The following is an 18,891-nucleotide window of genomic DNA, read 5'->3' on the forward strand; positions in this document are numbered from 1 at the left end:
TCAACAATTTGCGAAGCCATGATTTGGAACTGCCTGATGGGTTTGAGACATTTGCTCGAGAGCAACGATGACTTCACCTCCAAGAAGCCTTCCCTATGCTTTGGAAGGATATGAAGTCTACTCTTGAAGCAAATAAGTAGCCAGAAATGCAGGAGTCATCCTTATGCTTGGTGTATAGGTGGTACAATAGCAACCCTCTCCTTTCTCTTAGGATTAATAAACTATTTTACTCATATGTCTACATTCTTTCATACATAATAGGTGGATACGATCTTGGCATGATACCAATTCATCTTCAAGGATGCCATATGAGGTCATGGCATGGACAAACATGGAGAAAGAGGGTAGCATGTATCCCTTATCTTGGAAAGATAAGGGCATAACGATTTGGGAGATTAATGTGTGTCCTTATTGGTTGTATTACCCACTGGGAAAAGTACCCCACTGAGAAAAATAGACGTGAATGTAATACTCCAAAGTTCCCTATTCCATAGGCATCTAGACCAATGTCTATATATGCGGGTATCTACCATATACTTAAGTTTGCAACATTTGCTGCTCAGTCTTCGAGAAGAACATGGAAGACAATATGGATGAGGATGAATTGGATGCAGAGAACCCTTATGTGGATATCACATTATGACCTCGATCAATGGACGGAGAGTCGGCTATCAAGAAAAGACCTGTGAGACCTCTACTCCTCATACTTATGTAATAGTTAACAACTAACACTAAAGAAACAATATAGTATAACCTAGAGTCTTGTCCTTTGTAATTCTTACAAGCAGGTTCTATCAAAGAATGTAGAGTCCGCTAAGACTCGAGAGCTGAGAACAAAGCAACGACTTGATTTTCATGCTTCAAGAACCAATTCCATTAATCAACAACCGAGTTTATCTAGTGAGTATCACTCCTCTTTCTTGGTTATGATTTTTTGATTTTGCAGCCAAACTGAAGCTTTCAAGCTAGGATTTGATGCAGATGTAAAGTTGTTTGCATATATGGATGTAATTACAGAGGATATCATTCAGTTGTCGAATGCACCAAAGTTAGGGTTGATGAATTTTTAAGAAAAGTGAAAGCACCAGGTCTGTCACACAATGGTAATTCTTGTGTCGAGGTGGTTCGCTTGGTATGGGCAGATTTTCCCACAAGTTTGGCAGTGGAACTCATAAGTAGTACTACATGCCCAGAATGGAATAGATTCTCCCTCAAGCTCTCTGCAAGGGTGGCAGAGTTTGCCAATGACTTCATAGCAGACCAGGGGTGGTACGTGACTCCCAAAACATTGGGGCTATATATTTGCACATGCGAAGAAGGCCGAGTTCAAGCTCCATCGATCATATATGGTGCTTCTTGACTTTGGTTATTTACATGATGATGGAGAGGAGGTACATTAAATCACCTAAATGTTTTTTTATATTGATCTAATAAGCATGATTTGGATGTATCTAACTTGAGGTGTCATCATCCATTAGGTTCGCAATCTACAAATGGGTATCTTTTGGCATGGAAAATCTGACCTCCCACACATGGATCGACAGGCAGGTGCAAATGTCTCTAATAAGCTTTTTCCAGCAAAGACATCAGTGCTACATGAGTGTGACTGTAAACATGTCGCAAAACGGACACAAGTTCCATCAATTTACTTACGAGGAGGGGCAGAAAGATCAGATTACTTGCACGAGTAAGACCCTATACAAGCACAGATTGAATTTATGGGGTATAATTGAAGTTTTTTCAAGGAAAACAAATATGGATTGTCAAACATCCTCTGATCCCTTTTAGTGCTTCTTGTAGGTGGATACTCAGAACATTCACAGACCTTGGTGATTGCATCATCGATGTCTTTGCAGGTTGCTTTGGGATGGAAAGGCTTTACGAAGACTTAGGTCACCATTGTCTTTCCATAGAGAATGACAATGAGATGACAATGTTGTTGCTGTCATGTGTCTACGATCAATCAGTACAGAATAGCATTTCCATAAACTATGTAGTATTGATAGTAATACTTGTGATCATCATTTTTGATGTTCTTGTTGAGGTTGTCATGTAACACATACTATGTCCTTGGTCATGGTGGTTGTGTGGCATAAGAGTGTCTTTATTGCTCTATGCTTTTTGCTCTTTTTTGGATCCATAGTCAGAGGTTACTATGTGGGAAATGCCCTTGTCAATATGTATGCCAATTCCGTGAACCTATATGATGCAAGGGCAGTGTTTGCAGAGATGCCACAATGGGTTGTGGTCTCCTAGAGTGTGATGATTGCTGGTTGTGCTCAGAATGGGCATGGCAAGACAGCCCTGCAACTATTCAGGTGCACAGAGAATTTTATGAACTGACCTATTGGGATGTAGTGTCATGGGGTGCTTTGATTGCAGGATGCACTGAACATGTGCATGTTGTTCTTGCTCGAGCTTTTTGGGAAAATGCAACATAGTGGCATGAAGCCAGATAGACTCATATTCCAATGCATGGGAGCCTTAGAAGAGGGTAGAGTAATCTATGCTACTATTGTTAGCAATAGATGGGAGTTGGATTTTGTTGTGGGGAATGCTCTCATCAATATGTATGGCAAATGCAGCAGCAGAGAGGATGTGATGATGGTGTTTGTTACAGAGTTGCTACAGTGAGATGTGATCTCTTGGAGTGCCCTAATTGGCAAGGAGGCATTGCTACTCTTTGCCTTATGGATTTGTGAGCCATCGTGACTGCCCTAGTAGAGGATTGAGTGATCCATGCTACTATTGCTGCAACGGAGGTCATCAACATGTATGGCAAGTGTGAAAGCCTTGATGATGCAAGGGCATGGGGTGCAATGATCTCTAGACATGCTATGTATGGCAACATCAGGCTGGCTAGAAACTGCCTTAAGGAGAGGGTGGAGTGAATTCAAGAATTGAGGGAGATAGTACAGGCCCTGTAGCACGAATTTTGTGAAAGATAAGGAGTAGGCCAAATAGGGTCATGAAGTTTAGAGACGTTGTCAGGGTGTGACAGTTTGATTAAGTTTTGCAAGAGGAGGATATGCCCTGAATATGCTTTGACAGAGGTGTGGGGACCAAACTACAAGCCCTTAATTACCTTGGATGTTGTCCAAAAACGATTGGATTTTGTCCTTGGGACAACCCTCGTCAATATGTATGGGAACTGTGGGAGCTTAGATGATGCAAGGCCAGTTCTTGCTGAAATGCTACAGCAGAATTGTATCCCCTATTGTGCGATGATAGTTGAATGCATCCAGAAAGGGCATGGCAAAGATACAACTATTTGGTCAAATGCAGGCTGAAGGTATTGCACTAGACATGATCACCTTCATCTGCATTGTGGATGTATGCATTAGTCTCGGAGCCTTAGAAGAGGGTAGAGTAATCCATGCACTGTTGTTGGCATCAATAGGTTTGGAAAATGTAGGAGCATAGAGGATGCGAGGGTGGTGTTCATTGCAGAGTTGCTACAGCGAGATATGATCTCTTGGAGTGCCATGATTGCTGCGTGTGCCCATAAAGGGCATGGCAAAGAATCTCTGCAACTGTTTGGCCAAATGCAAGTTGAAGGTCTCATGCCAGAGACAATATCACCTTCATCTGCATTGTGGATGCTTGTGCTTGTATGACATCCCTAGAAGAGGGTCGTGTGACCCATGCTACTGTTGCTGGCAATGGATGGGAGTCAGATGTTATTGTGGGGAATGCCCTCGTCCATATGTATTGCAAGTACATGACCCTAAATGATGCAAGGGCAGTGTTCACAGAGATATCACAGTGGAATGTGGTCTCCTAGAGTGACATAAGTGCTGGTTGTGCTCAGAATGGGCATGGCAAGGCAGCCCTGCAACTGTTCAGTGGAATGCAAGTGAAAAAAAGTCTCTTGAACTCTTTATTTGTTGATAGTGCATTGTGTGGATGGGACTTCTCTTCATGTTGGTTTTTGATTTCTCCTCATCTCCTCCCAATCTAAGCCGTGATACCTTCATTTTGATTTCAAAGAAAGATTTTTCCAAATTCCATGCACACATTATTGTACACACATAGTATTGCATGAGGATCCTTCCATTACTTCATAAGCCTTACTTTACAAAGTTGTCATGTCAGGTTCATTCATATCCATAAACAAGGCCCTCTCTCTCTAGGTGACATCAAGAGATGTCGGCCTCTAACACCCCCTCTCAGCTCCTGGATGGAATAGAGATGCTAGGGAGATGGGTGACTGAAAAGCTCGCAATATTCATGAAAATTGAAAAAAAGCTCGTGACAAAAAGCTCACCAAAAAATCACACCCCACCAAAATATGTCTACCACAATGGAGAGTAATATCACGAAAAACTCAATGCTTAAAGCATAAAAATTTATTTGACTCATGTGCATATACTATCATATGAGCTAATCTGGCCCAAAAGAAAATGTCAACTACAATGGCAATCCCAATGCCAATAAGTGCCAAAATTCCTCAAGCATAAATGTTGTCCATGAGCATATGCATCAACAAAATCTCATCCAAGAGATATCCACTGCAATATGTCAAAGATGTCCCTCATTATAAAATAGCATATGTGGTGCTCCATTGCAACCCAATGCAAACCACCAATGAATGCACACACGGCTCAGAATGCAACTAGAGTGATCTGCATGAGGTATATCCAAGAAATCATGGCCCCATGGCAATGACTACAAGTGAAAATAGAACCTGGGATGCCTCAAAACATGGGCGTCACTTCATGATCAGACTTAGCAAGAAAATTTGCAAATATCTCTCTTCTGCTAAGACTCCAAATTTCCAACCGACAAATGGGAGATGGGGAGTCAACCCTTGCAATTGACATGTTATATAAAAATCAAAGGTTTGAACCTTTGAATGGATTTTTGACAAAGAAACGGACGATTCGACTCCTCAAAGAGACGGAGCTTCTCCAAATCTCCACGGAATTGCGTAAGAGCTGACAGGTAGGGGTTTTTGGGCCTCTGAAATGCAATGGAATGAATAGTTTTGGACCAAAAATCATTTTTGCAAACATACATGTTTGTAAACACCACTGGAGTGTGAATGATGAGGGGTGGTAGCAAGCTAAGGGTGTCCACTTCCGGACCACTTTCGGGTGAGTGTGACACCCGCTCGAGTGAAAATACAAAGGTTTTGCTTCGGTCTCCAATACCTCGATCGAGGTATTAGCACCAATGAAAATCACACACGAGGACAACCGAGCCAAGCCAATACCTCGATCGAGGTACTAGGCTTTTTTCACCGGACTGAGCCTCTACCTCGATCGAGGTTTGTTGGCAAGCCACCTATACATGCCACATCTACCTCGTTCGAGGTATTCTGGCAATCCAGCTGAACCTCGACCGAGGTAAGGTGGCATGTCCAGCATACCTCGATCGAGGTATGTGCCATCCGACAGGGCAGATGACATACCTCGATCGAGGTATGCTGGACATGCCACCTTGGCATCCGGCTGCTGCCGACATACCTCGATCAAGGTATCGTGGCATGTCAATACCTCCATCGACGTGGATGTACCGAGATGTATGGGCATGTCACAATACCTCGATCGAGGTATCGTGGCATGTCAATACCTCCATCGACGTGGATGTACCAAGATGTATGGGCATGTCACAATACCTCGATCGAGGTATCGTGGCATGTCAATACCTCGATCGACCGAGATGTATGGGCATGTCACAATACCTCGATCGAGGTATCGTGGCATGCATGCAGAATACCTCGATCGAGGTAGCTAAACCCTAATTTTTCTTATAAAAGGAGAGCGACCCCCCTCATTCCGCATACCTCGATCGAGCTCCTCCTCATCCACCGATTTCGGATTTGCGGGACGTCGACGGAATTGCGCGAGCGACGGAGAGCCACCAACGGACATCGACGGAGATGGACGGAGCCGGAGCGGGAGAGTCCAGGTAGGGTTTTTTTTATGTAGCATTTTCTTTTTGGTAAAATTTAATTAAATTTTAGTTTATAAGAAAAATTATAAAAAATTTCTAAATTTCAAATGCATTTTAATGTTTTTTTGAAATTTATGAATTACGGCATTTTTTATTTAAAATGTGAAAATGAATTTTTTTTTTAAAATAGAGCTATTTTTATTAAATAAAAAAACGTTCATAGGAATAATTATAAAATATTTATAAATTTGAAATGCATTTGTAATTTTTTTTAAAATTTTTGAATTACAACATTTATAATTTAAAATGTGAAAATTTTAAATTTAAAAAACGTTTAATGAGGCATTTTTTATTCAAAATGTGAAAATGTAAAAATTCTGTTTTTTTAATGTAGCATTTTGTTTTTGGTAGAATTTAATTAAATTTTAGTTTATAGAAATTACGTAATTTTAAAGTTTTTTTAAATGCATTTTAAAGTTTTTTAAATTATTTTTGGAATTACGTAATTTTTTATTTAAAGGCTAAAAATGTATATATTTTGTTTTTTGAAATCATCTTTTAAAAAAAAGAGATTAAAGATATTTTTTTTATTAGTGTTATTTATATTTAAATAAAAAAACGTTTAAATTTTATTTTTAAAAATGATCTTTTAAAAAAAAGAAAATAAGAGTTTAAGTTAGTATTTAAATGTCAAAAAGTATATAATTCGTTTTTTAAAATAATCTATTTAAAAAATTTTATAAGTGAAGTTTACAAATTACTGAAGTTTTAAATTTAATATAACGTTTAAATTTTGTTTTTAGAAATCATGTATCAAGAACAAGAAAATAAGAATTTTGTTAAAATAAGAAAATCATGTATTAAAAACAAGAAAACAAGAACAAGAAAAAGAGAGATTAAAGTAGGTTCTATGCTATCTTTGAAATTGGTGCTATTTTTATTTAAATAAAAAAACGTTTAAATTTTAGTCCTCAAAACCATCTTTTAAAAAATCATCGTTTATGTGGAATATTATAGATTATATAGTTGGTTAAGAGTTGTTTCATAATTTAGGTAGAGTAAGTAGGCTGTATAAAACACCACATGGGTATTATCCCTAAAACACCACACCACATGGGCAAAGACCCCAACACTAGAGTGGTTAGATGCATAAGCATATGGCTAATTGGATCTTGTAAATGCACCAGCGCATCGAAAACACATACGTAATTTATGATTGTCCAAAGGTCTCCTCTCTCCCCAAGCATGGGAACCAAGTGATGATCTATAGGAATGGCCACTAGTTGAGGTGGATTGCCCAACCAAAATAGATAATATTGAAAAGGCTTAATTATTTTCTCAAAGTTCTCGCTTTAAAAGGTATCTGTCCTTAGTATAGGGGCCATAAGTGGACAATGTGGTCCTTACACCACATGTGGAAAAGTTTCATATTGGATAAAAAGTGAAAAAAGGGAAACATATAAGGAAAAAATATTTGAGACATCTAAGTTTAAAAATGCAACAACTAGAGTTTGAAAAAATTCTAATCAAAATTAAGAATTATTAATAATATTGATTAATATTGAGCCACACATTTGGCCCATCTACCGGTAGGTGCATAGGATGATCCCAACGACATCCTACCTCATCAAGGAGTACGTACAAATAGTTTTCATTATGTAAATAGATTATAAGTCATATTGAATAGAATATTATTTTCATTACCCAAATAGAATATTAATTTCCATGTGTTTTTTTTGTGCATGCGCCAGCCAGCGCACAGGTTCTAGCACCACTATTTGTATGCAGATAGAGATGCTGAGAGCTGAGATGAGGGCACTGCAGGATGCTAGGGCACCCCCTCACTTGGTTGCGAGTCTAGATTCAGTTATTGAGGCTCTGGGTCGATTGGACACAGTTGAGGACGTTGTGGATAGCTTTCAGGCACAGGCTGAGGCGGAGATCACTGGTGGTGGCTTGGATTGGAGAGCCATTCGACAGTTGTTTGAGCGTGAGTCACATCACAGGCAGGCCTTGGAGGATATGTTTTGGGATGGTCACACCGAGGCGATGCGACCACGATCAGGGCTCCCCTTGCATATTTTACGTTGTAGGCACCCCATCATAGCAGCACACATTTATCCGAGATATCTTGCTGCGAATGGTGGTCGGTTGCCTCACAACCGTCAGATAGCCAGGTCGTTGGCCATGCAGCTATACGCTGAGTTTGTGCTTGGTCATCGGGTGGACTACCTTAGTACCCGTCCAAGATCAGGAGTGGGACGTGGTAGGATGGGGTGTCAGGAGCGTCAGATTGCAGGTGTTCGGCGTCGACGCGAGGCACCAAAGTTGCACACCATCCCTGCACCGGCATTGCGAGCAGTGGGAGGACAGATTAGGGGGGATGTTCATTCAGTGGCATCATCCTTGCAGCACATGGTCTCTGCCCTCTCGAGATCTATTGTGATTCCACCTCCCCCACCTCGATCATCGATGGAGCCTCCCACATCTACACCACCTCCCACATCTACACCGCCTCAGCACGAGTTGGAGGCTCGAGACACATGGATTGTAGAGTTGGAGGCATTGTTGGCCGAGTCTAGGGATGAGGTTAGTTATTTTGATTATGTTAGTTTATTTTTTTGTAGCGTGTTTTGAACTGAAGTTTTTTGGTTAATTCTCACCATGTACACGACATGTTTGCATTGCAGGCACATCTATTGCGTCAGGAGATGGAGTCTCGCGTACGACAGTTGCAGACAGATTTGGAGGAGCAGAGGATTCGGACACGCATAGCATACCATCGTGCAGAGCACTATATTTTGCAATTGAGGCATATTAGTCGTGATCCATCTCGCCATAGGATCGACCCCAATGTGGCCCTATACCCCGCTCCTCCTGTAGATGTGCCGACTAGGACACCCATAGACGCAATAGTCATAGCCAGGCTTCCTACTGCCACTTGTGTCCTTTGCCACAAGGAGTTTGACACCGTAGGGTGGTTTGGACTAGGGTGCGGCCACATTGCACATCTCCATTGCATGACCCGCCACATGGTGGCACGATCAGTGTGCCCTGTATGCTTTGCTGACATTGATGTGGCGACATACAGAGGACTAGGCATGGATGATCTATATCCTGGTCATCGTCAGGCCGTTGATCCATTCGCCCGCGTAGTCTTGACAGAGCACTACAGGGAGGAGGCACAGAGAGCGTTGCTGATGCAGGAGGGTGCTGATACATCGGTGGTTGCAGCATGCATTCCACGACACTTTTCGTATGGTGATTTCATGCCAGGTGATGAGGCATGAGCAGAGGAGGCACGCTGGATTGAGCGAGAGGCAGAGCTGCAGACATCATTGTAGCAGTGGGTGGAGCAGCAGCTAGGGCGGGGCCGAGACCAACGTCTGACGATTACTCGCACTGGATTTGAGGCACGAGTATTCGCAGATGCACGGCTATGGGAGCTGAGACACGCGTACATAGAGGAGGTGAGAGAGGTAGAGATGGCAGCGGTGGCGCATGCAACATGCCCTCCTCTTCATCAGGATGAGGCTGGCCCATCTCATGCAGATGATGAGGCTGGCCCATCTGAGCCGGCTTTGCCTGAGGGCACACAGCGGACGGTTGGGCAGTGGGTCATACAGGAGCCACGTCAGCGTTCCACTAGAGGATCATATGTAGAGCTATCAAATTCGGATTCAGATTGATTGTTTAGGCTTCACACGTTTCTTGTATAGGGATGCACTTCTGCAGCATGATGATGATGATGTACAGATTCATTTTGGTACTTTCATGATATTGTTCCCACTTTTATGATGTATGAGCATTTTCGTACTTTCATGATGTTCTTCACACTTTGTTTATCTCAGTTTATAGTTTGTTTAAATGTAACATAAACATTTAAAATTAGGAGTATGATTTTGAATTTCGAATATCTCAATTCACACATCTAATACATAAGGTATTTAAAAAAGAATGCCATGTGAAGTAATTGTAAACATTAAGCATTGAATAAGTGTTCAAGTTCCAACTTTATCATTTTGAATATCATATTGAATTTCGTATATATCAATGCTTGCAATTATTACACTAAACCTAAGAGCCGTGCGAAGTTTCATCCCCATGTGCGTATTTAAAATTAAGAGTATGATTTTGAATTTCAAATATCTCAATTCACACATCTAATACATATTGAAAAGGTGCTTGCAAAAATGTATGCATTATACCTTCCACGTGGCGCAAACCAGATCAGTTGGAGACCAAATCTTGCGTGGATGTACGTCTAGGGTAGCCTAAGAGGCGTGTGAAGTTTCGTCCCCAACAGGGTTTAGGATTTAGGGTTTAGGGTTTAGGGTTTAGGGTTTAGTCGTGCTAGTAGGGATTGCTTCTACGTGGCGCAAACCAAATCAGTTGGAGACCAAATCTTGTGTGGATGTATGTCTAGGGTAGCCCAAGAGGCGTGTGAAGTTTTGTCCCCAACAGGGTTTAGGATTTAGGGTTCAGGGTTTAGGGTTTAGGGTTTAGGGTTTAGTCGTGCTAGTAGGGATTGCTTCTACGTGGCGCAAACCAAATCAGTTGGAGACCAAATCTTGCGTGGATGTACGTCTAGGGTAGCCTAAGAGGCGTGTGAAGTTTTGTCCCCAACAGGGTTTAGGATTTAGGGTTTAGGGTTTAGGGTTTAGGGTTTAGTCGTGCTAGTAGGGATTGCTTCTATGTGGCGCAAACCAAATCAGTTGGAGACCAAATCTTGCATTGATGTACATCTAGGGTAGCCTAAGAGGCGTGTGAAGTTTCATCCCCAAGAGGGTTTAGGATTTAGGGTTCAGGGTTTAGTCATGCTAGTAGGGATTGTAAAAATGTACGCATTTGTCCTTCCACGTGGCGCAAACCAAATCAGTTGGAGACCAAATCTTGCATGGATGTACGTATAGGGTAGCCTAAGAGGCATGTGAAGTTTCATCCCCAACAGGGTTTAGGGTTTAGGGTTCAGTCATGCTAGTAGGGATTGCTTGTACGTGGCGCAAACCAAATCAGTTGGAGACCAAATCTTGCGTGGATGTACGTCTAGGGTAGCCTAAGAGGCGTGTGAAGTTTCGTCCCCAATAGGGTTTAGGATTTAGGGTTCAGGGTTTAGGGTTTAGGGTTTAGTCGTGCTAGCAGGGATTGTAAAAATGTACGCATTTGTCCTTCCACGTGGCGCATACCAAATCAGTTGGAGACCAAATCTTGTGTGGATGTACGTCTAGGGTAGCCTAAGAGCCGTGCAAAGTTTAATCTCCAACAGATAAGTCCACATGCATATTTGGTTAGTACGTGCGCCATTTTTCACACGTAGTCGTGCTAGTAGGGATTGTAAAAATGTACGCATTATACTTTCCACATGGCGCATACCAAATAAGTTGGAGACCAAATCTTGCTTGGATGTATGTCTAGGGTGGCCTAAGAGTCGTGCAAAGTTTCATCCCCAACAAGTAAGTCCACACGCATATTTCGTTAGTACGTGCGCGAATTTTCTTAGTCACGTTTTTAAAATGTCCTAAAGCACAAAACAAATTACAACATTACTACTAATAAACAATTTTTTGTTTTACAAACACAACAAATCCCATTGAGAAGACATCGGACATCATGTAAAAAATAGAATCTAATACAATGATGTGTATGAACGTGTATACAGCCATCATAGTGAAATACAAAATATGAGTCCATGAAAATTACAATGGTACGGTCACACAATGAGCCTATACATATCGAATACAAAAAAGTGTAATCAACTAGTGATACCCAATAAAAATCAATCTGATCAACTGATGATCCCAAAAAATATGATATGTAATGTGCTACTCCTCAGGATCAGCTCTCATGCCAATAGTTGCAAGTATGCTCTCGTGATCCGCCACTGCAAGGTGCCATCGTGGAGTGGACGTCGCCTTGCGAGTGCGAACACGACTCAAAGTAATCTTGATCCCAACAACAAGATGAGAATACATGTATGCCTCCTGATCTGCCATGTACTCTTGGAACTCAATATAGCGACCACACCTCTGTATCTGCTGAAAATAGTGGCCACCTACGATCATGCTATGAGCATTGAAGTGCATCCCATGCCCATCCACTGTATCCTCATTCAGCACACTCTTCAGCATAGAGCATCGCAACAAGTAATAATCCACACCCTCCTCATTGCCCTCCGAAGCAATAACCGCGAAGATATCACCAATACGCAAAATATCTGTAAGTTGGTCATAATCTCTAGAGGAACTGAATCTCGCATCCTGATCATCATGTACCTCCTCCCAAGGCTGGAAGGGAGAAAGCACTCGCCGTACCCATGGATCGGCCCATGGTATCATGGAGCACCCTCCCCAATCATCATCAATGCATGCAGAGCAAAAACATGCAAACCGTCGAGAAAAGATCGCGGGGTGAGACTCACCTACGCTCCTGATGGAATGGAAATCAAGAGTGCCAGGCACAGAACGACAATCAAAAGGCCTAGACCGCGATCAAGACTACCAATGTCCACGCGCCAAAAATACCGGCTCACCACCCTATCGTCACGCGACTGAAACGAGGAGGTAGCACTAGTGGATAAGTGTTGGCTACACCACCGCACCACATCATGTGCATCCTTGAAGCGATCGGCACTGTGACGCAACTGGTATCGATGCAAAGCATGCTTCACGCAAGCACCTGCACCATCGTGCTCTCCCTTACCGTGCCCTATCTCGAAGTAGCTCCATGTAATCGGAATGCCTGTCTCACGGTGCCATCTGCAGAACCAATAAAACTGTCTAGCGGATTTGAACTGACCACCGCAACCATCTGACCAGATCCAGTGCCGCTGCCATGTGACACCATGATCCCTCAAGAAACTATCATGCAAAGTGAAGCAATGCTGCACAAAATGGGCATCATGCGATCGATCATCACTAATGTAGAAGTGATACTCTCGCACAATGACGCGTGAGTCCATGGTGCTATCAATGCCATCCACATGAGCCTGTGCATGATGATAGCTAATGTGCACAAATATAGCAACCTCCAATATGGCATTGAAAAAAAATATGACTATTGAAATAATTCAATATAATGAGGCAGGGAAAAAATCAATACTCAATCACACATCACCTGTTCGGAGAAATAATACTCTGATTGGATCTCATGCTATGGTGCAAAGGTGTAATTCTCTGCAAAGTCCACCACTCAGACAACCACCCCTGTAGGAAATGTCCTCAAACATGCACGAAGCTGACGATCCTCCCATTTCGCAGTGTGCGAGTGGCGTATGTAGCGGTACAGCTTCCTCGAAACTGTCAATGAATACAACACGTGGTGTCTCCTTCCCCACAAGCTGCAACCTCCTCGACTGTGCACCACCATCTAATGTCAAGGTACAGTACTCATACTGCTGCCAACGAACCATCTGCACATCACAAGTATCTAGTGCAACTTGTGGCACTCTAGCAAAGTCACCACACAAAGTACACGTGCCTTCCACACAATCAAGGGAGTGGAATAAAGCATCACCATCTCGTGTACACAATATGGAATGAATGAAGTCACGAGGGCTAGTAGGAACCACTCCCCTATGACCATCAAGGGAACGGAATACGTCATACATCAATCCAAAATCCACATGGTAGCGACAACAGCATGTGTCACGCTCCTGAGAGCATCGCACAAACCATGGCCTGCATCGCTCAAATGACCTCTGCCCAATCTTGAACTCCGGGTGCACCTCTACAAACTGAGTGTACAACTCAGTTTGGGTACACTCCAAAAAACATGCACCATGCTCAATGTACACACCGCGTGACACCCTCTTCCGCAATGCCTTCTTGAACACCGGGGATGCTCTGCAATGCTCCTCCCAAAACTGTTGTATGAAGGAACAATCGATCGCTGCGAGGTGCACGACCACTCGAAGCCCAAAGAGCATCAGTCTCACTATCCTCTAGACTCTGCCTCCTAATGATGCCTGCTCGCAATAATGTGCACGGTGCAATCTGAAGAAGACGTGAAGCGGTACGCACATGGCCTATCATATGAGGTCTACTAATGGCAGCTACAATAGCACGATGTGCTGCCAAGGCATCACTGGAGTTCCTATGCTTAATAGAAGCATAGGAACGTCGAACAGTGCTAAGTACCTCGCTAGATACAACCCTATCTCTACGTGCACCAAGACCAGCAAGCCTCCTACACTCTACAAGTCAGGGTGATCAATCAGGGACGTGAGAAGAGAAGACTACGAAGCTGGCGTGAGGTCACAAAAAAAAGACTGCACAATCTTGCTAGTACGACGACGGATAGTGGACTTCGGCAAGTCACGTCGTGAAGCAACACTGCTCCTGCAAGGTGGGGCAAGGGGATCAATGGGAGATGGTAGGGTGGACGGGGGAAGGGAGGCACCAAGCGGAGCGGGGGGAGGGGGAGGGGGAGGGGGAGGGGGGAGGGTGGAGGGGGAAGAGGTAGAGGTGGAGGCCAAAATGTAGGTGGCTAGGGGAAGGGCAGAGGCTAGAGGTAGGGGAGCAGATGAGGATGGGGGGACAATGGAGGTGGGGGTGGGGGTGGAGGTGGGATGTAGAGGTAGAGCTGGAGGTGGATCAGTGGTGGCAGCACGAGCTCGAGCTCTAGAGGCTCTCTTGCGCTCACGAGCCTTCCACTTGCGCTCCTCGTCAATGAGATTGGGGGGGGGGTTCCTACATCTTTCACGTCTACTAGCTCTACGGCTTTGAGAACCCATTCTCAATGAAAGTAGGATGGAAGGTGTGACAAAGTGATGAGGAGGCAAGAATGGCTAAGAATGGGTGAAATGAACCAAAACGTGGTGTCTTATAGAGAGCCTCAACTCATCCACTAGATTGCTCTTAGATTGCTCTTCATTATTATTGGTGGAGAGGTGCTAAGATTGAAACTAATTGGCTAAGTTTTGGTGCTAAGATTGATACTAATTGGCTAAGTTTTGTACCTTCAAATACCTCGATCGAGGTCTGCTATGCCCAGAGCCTCGATCATATACCTCGATCAGACCTTATACCTCGATCGAGGTATTCAGTGCATTACGCATGTATGAACCTCGATCGAGGTATCCCTAGGTGTCCTCGGTCATATATCTCAATGGAGGTATTGTATGCCTCGCACATCGTCATGTGTATACATCTGGCTGATGTGGCACCATACATGGTCATGATGTGGTAATATAGTCTCTTCCTACATGGTCATGATGTGGTAATATAGTCTCTTCCATGACATTGAAAGGTGATGTGGCATGATGAGTTGGCATTTATGAGGTGGTAGATTGACATGGCAAATTGAGGTGGAGGGATTGGTGATGTGGCAAGGTTGAGGAGGTATGCCAAGGTGGCATTGTGTGATCACATGGCTCATGATGTGGAATGATGAGGTGGCACATGTGGCAGCACGTGTGGCAATGTAAGGTGACATGGCAAGGAGTGATGTCACATCTCCTTGATGAGGACTAAAAATATTGACATTTTTGAAATGTTTGGTTATGTTTGAGAATTACTAGATTTATTTTTAATATTCTTTGTTGATCCTCTAAGGAGTAAAAGTAAAAATTAAACTTCAATCTTCCTAAATCTAACCGTTGGATTTGGGATTTGATGATTCAACCACACACCCTTATGTGCCTACTAACCTTCCACCGAATTGGATTTTCTTAATTATTCAAAATACTAAAAAAATGTGGTGTGCTACTAAAATGCATGTATTTTATGACTTTATTTATTATAAATAATTATTTATAATTAGATAAATCATTCAAAAAATTACCAATAAATCAAGTTAAGCTCTACATAATGCAAAGAGACCACTTACAAAGTTTCAACAACACTTAATCTAAAATGAGTGAGAAATTTAGAATTTAATATGACACTCTCTGTTCATGACAAACGTGTGACCACCCTGGAACCATGCCGTGTGACACAAAGAAATTTTTTGTGTGTGCATCGAATTTTCAATCAGACTATACGATTGTATGCACAATAGCAAGTGTGATGTTGTGTCAGAAGACTTCAAAGACTAGATCCATAGGGAAGTAGGTGAGATTTGCATTTTTGTGTGCTAAAAAGCTTGTTTTTCCACCTCCTAAGGATTGGGGAGTGAACAAAAAGTGGACACCCTTAGCTTGCTACTTCCCTGAGCAATATAGAAGTTTTAGGACCTCCTGAGTCCATAGGAACTGACAGATCTGCAAATGGTTGCTTCAAACTTGAGTTCCAACAGACTGGCAGAGAAACGTTGAAGCAGAGACAATGATTCAAAAATCCAATGAAATGATCCCAAATTCAAGAATTAAGGGGTTTTCAAACTCCCGAAGTGCAATGGACACCAAAATCAGGCAATGGTTGCCTCTGCAGGTCATTCCGGATTCTCAGTCGCATCGTGAAAGGAACAAGGGAATCATAAAAAAACGTCTTTTTTGCTCCAAAAGCACTGAGAGAACTTTTCAAAGGTTTCTGCAAGGTCTCTGCACACTAGGATGTAGGTAAAGTCACCCAGCAAAGCTTCTCCTTCCTCCCGTAGAACTGCAACAGTAGACTTCAGGCTCTAGGCTCACACCCGAGCTTAGCTAGAACACCCGCGCCGCTTGATACCAGTTGAGAGAACTCAACAACGAAAGCAGAATGAAAGAAGGTGAGAGAGAGGGAGAGCTAGAAGAGAGAGCCACACAAGTTTTGGTGGGTACAAAACACCCTAATATACCTCACCCCCTGGTGAAGTGAGCTTCACACCCACACCAACAGCCTTGGTCGAAGGTTTGTATGCGCCATCAAATTAGAGGAGCCAAGATGTCATCACACCAAGACTAAAATCCGGACATCGCAAGTTTCTCGGTAGTCCAAGATAGGTAGAAGGAGAGGTGGGGAGAATTCAATACTTGAGCAAGACGTTCAGCACCAAATAAACTTGCAATCCTTTGTTGATAGTTTATCTTTAGACCAAAAAGAATTACAACTTAAAGCTCAAAATGAGGCACGAAAGGTTGATTAGGTACAAAGGAATTCCTTGGTCGAAACATTACCAACCATATCCGAGCCCTAGAAACCTTTGTAATGAGATCGAGAAGAAATCATTCAAGACGAGCTTATCCACAGGAATTAATAAGCAGATGCACCAAATCTCCCCCCAAGCTTGGAGAGCATCCCACCTTTCGAAGAATGTCATCCTTTTAATTACCTCCGATGCAGCAAGTAGCTCGATCACTGCACAATGAGTAGAATTGAAATCAAATTCCTCCCAGTGTATCACTAGTTCTTGACCTTGAATCATCCATGGTGTATCATCCCACCCGTTGTCTCCTTGAACCATGCATTGCACAATCAGTTGTTGAAGATCGACATGAAGATCAAGAAAGAGATCTCGCTAATTGGTAGCCGTAATGAGAGTTACAATTCATGAGATTTCACCATATAAGCAATATCATTACACTTTCATCACTTCCTATTTGCTGGCCCATTGGTAAGTCTTCCTTTTGTGAATGGGGAGGTCTTGGGTTCAATTCCCACTCCTTAATAAAAAGAGAGGAGAGGAGAGAAGAAGAGAAGAGAAAGAGAAGAAGAAGAAGATAGAAGGGGGGATGCGAGGTCTGTTGCAGATGCATAGGAGCAATTTTGCGTGGCGCTGCACAGAAGATGCACAGAATCGATTTTGCAGACGTAGTCGACAAGAAGACGCATGGCACCGCAAAGAAGATGTGCAAGAACCGCAGGCGGAAGGCACAAAAACTAAGAATTTATACAGCCGCAGAGATGGAGAACTACGAGCAGAAGACACGCAGATTAGAGGTGTAGAAGTAGAGAAACAAATTTTACGCCACTAGCCATGGAGATTTCGATCCCAGCAGCCACACCAGTTCTATTAACTAAAAAAGAATTTGAGACAAGAGGTTAGATGCTAGGCATGGTGATGCTCGAGGGCCATATAGGAAAAGAAAACGTGAGGGGAGAACCGTTAACATGGGTGGGGAAAAGGGATTAAGAGGGGTGGGAATAAAGAGGGAGACTATGGCACAAGGGGAGAGGGAGAGGGGAAAGAGGAGCATGTACATAATGGGACGAGGAAGGAATGTACAGATGGAGACATCAAGGGAGGAGGGTCATGCTTTATTTGAAAGGAAGGATGGGGGGAAGAAATCAAAGTACTAGCTAGGTGGCTTTACAAGAATGAGCATGTCCCATCAAGGAATAGTCCCCTTCTTTTATAGCCAAGCGAGGGGGTTTCTCCCAATAAATGCATCCTCCCACATGCATGGTGTGTGTGGAAAAGTCTCCCATGTGGGCTAGGTGGTTACGCACTCTCAATTGTGTGCAACAACCCTTGGCCTCATTTTTCCACATATATCAACCCCCATATCCCAAGTCTAAGATACTCCCCTGGTCTCTTCCCAATTTTATAATACATTCAATCATCTAGGAGGACAAGTGGAGGCTGGCACAAGGAATCTTGTCACCTCATCCTACTTTCCCCATTATTTAACTTGCATTCTTGGACTATCTACACCCCCCCCCCACATGGGCCTATCCTACATGGAGGGAATAATCCAATATAATATCCATCTCCACCTATTTTATATTACTTCTCCCATGGTCCTTCGTCCATGTCTCACTAAATGCAGGCATGGGACCACCTAGTGGAGGGGTGGCACATGGAGGAACCATGCCACCTTAACATTTTATAACATAACTACCATGGATTATGTACAACACACCTTATGGGTCCTCTTACGTGGAAGGGTGGCACATGGTCATGCCCTGCCACCTCAACCCTGGGCCCTATGCACACCATATTTTATTATACTATTGCCACACATACAAGCACACACATATATTTATGCCTTTTACCTTGGTCAAATTTATCCATAACTCTATGTGTGTGTGTGTGTGTGTGTGTGTGTGTGTGTGTGTGTAGAATAGGATCGCTATATACAATGGAATTGTGTGCATGTCTATGTGTTGGGGGGGAAGGGGGGGAAGAAATATTAGG

This window comes from Dipteris shenzhenensis, chromosome 10 (genome assembly GCF_047967505.1).
Source record: "Dipteris shenzhenensis isolate YYH24624 ecotype China chromosome 10, Dip_SZ_1.0, whole genome shotgun sequence".
NCBI lineage: Eukaryota > Viridiplantae > Streptophyta > Polypodiopsida > Gleicheniales > Dipteridaceae > Dipteris > Dipteris shenzhenensis.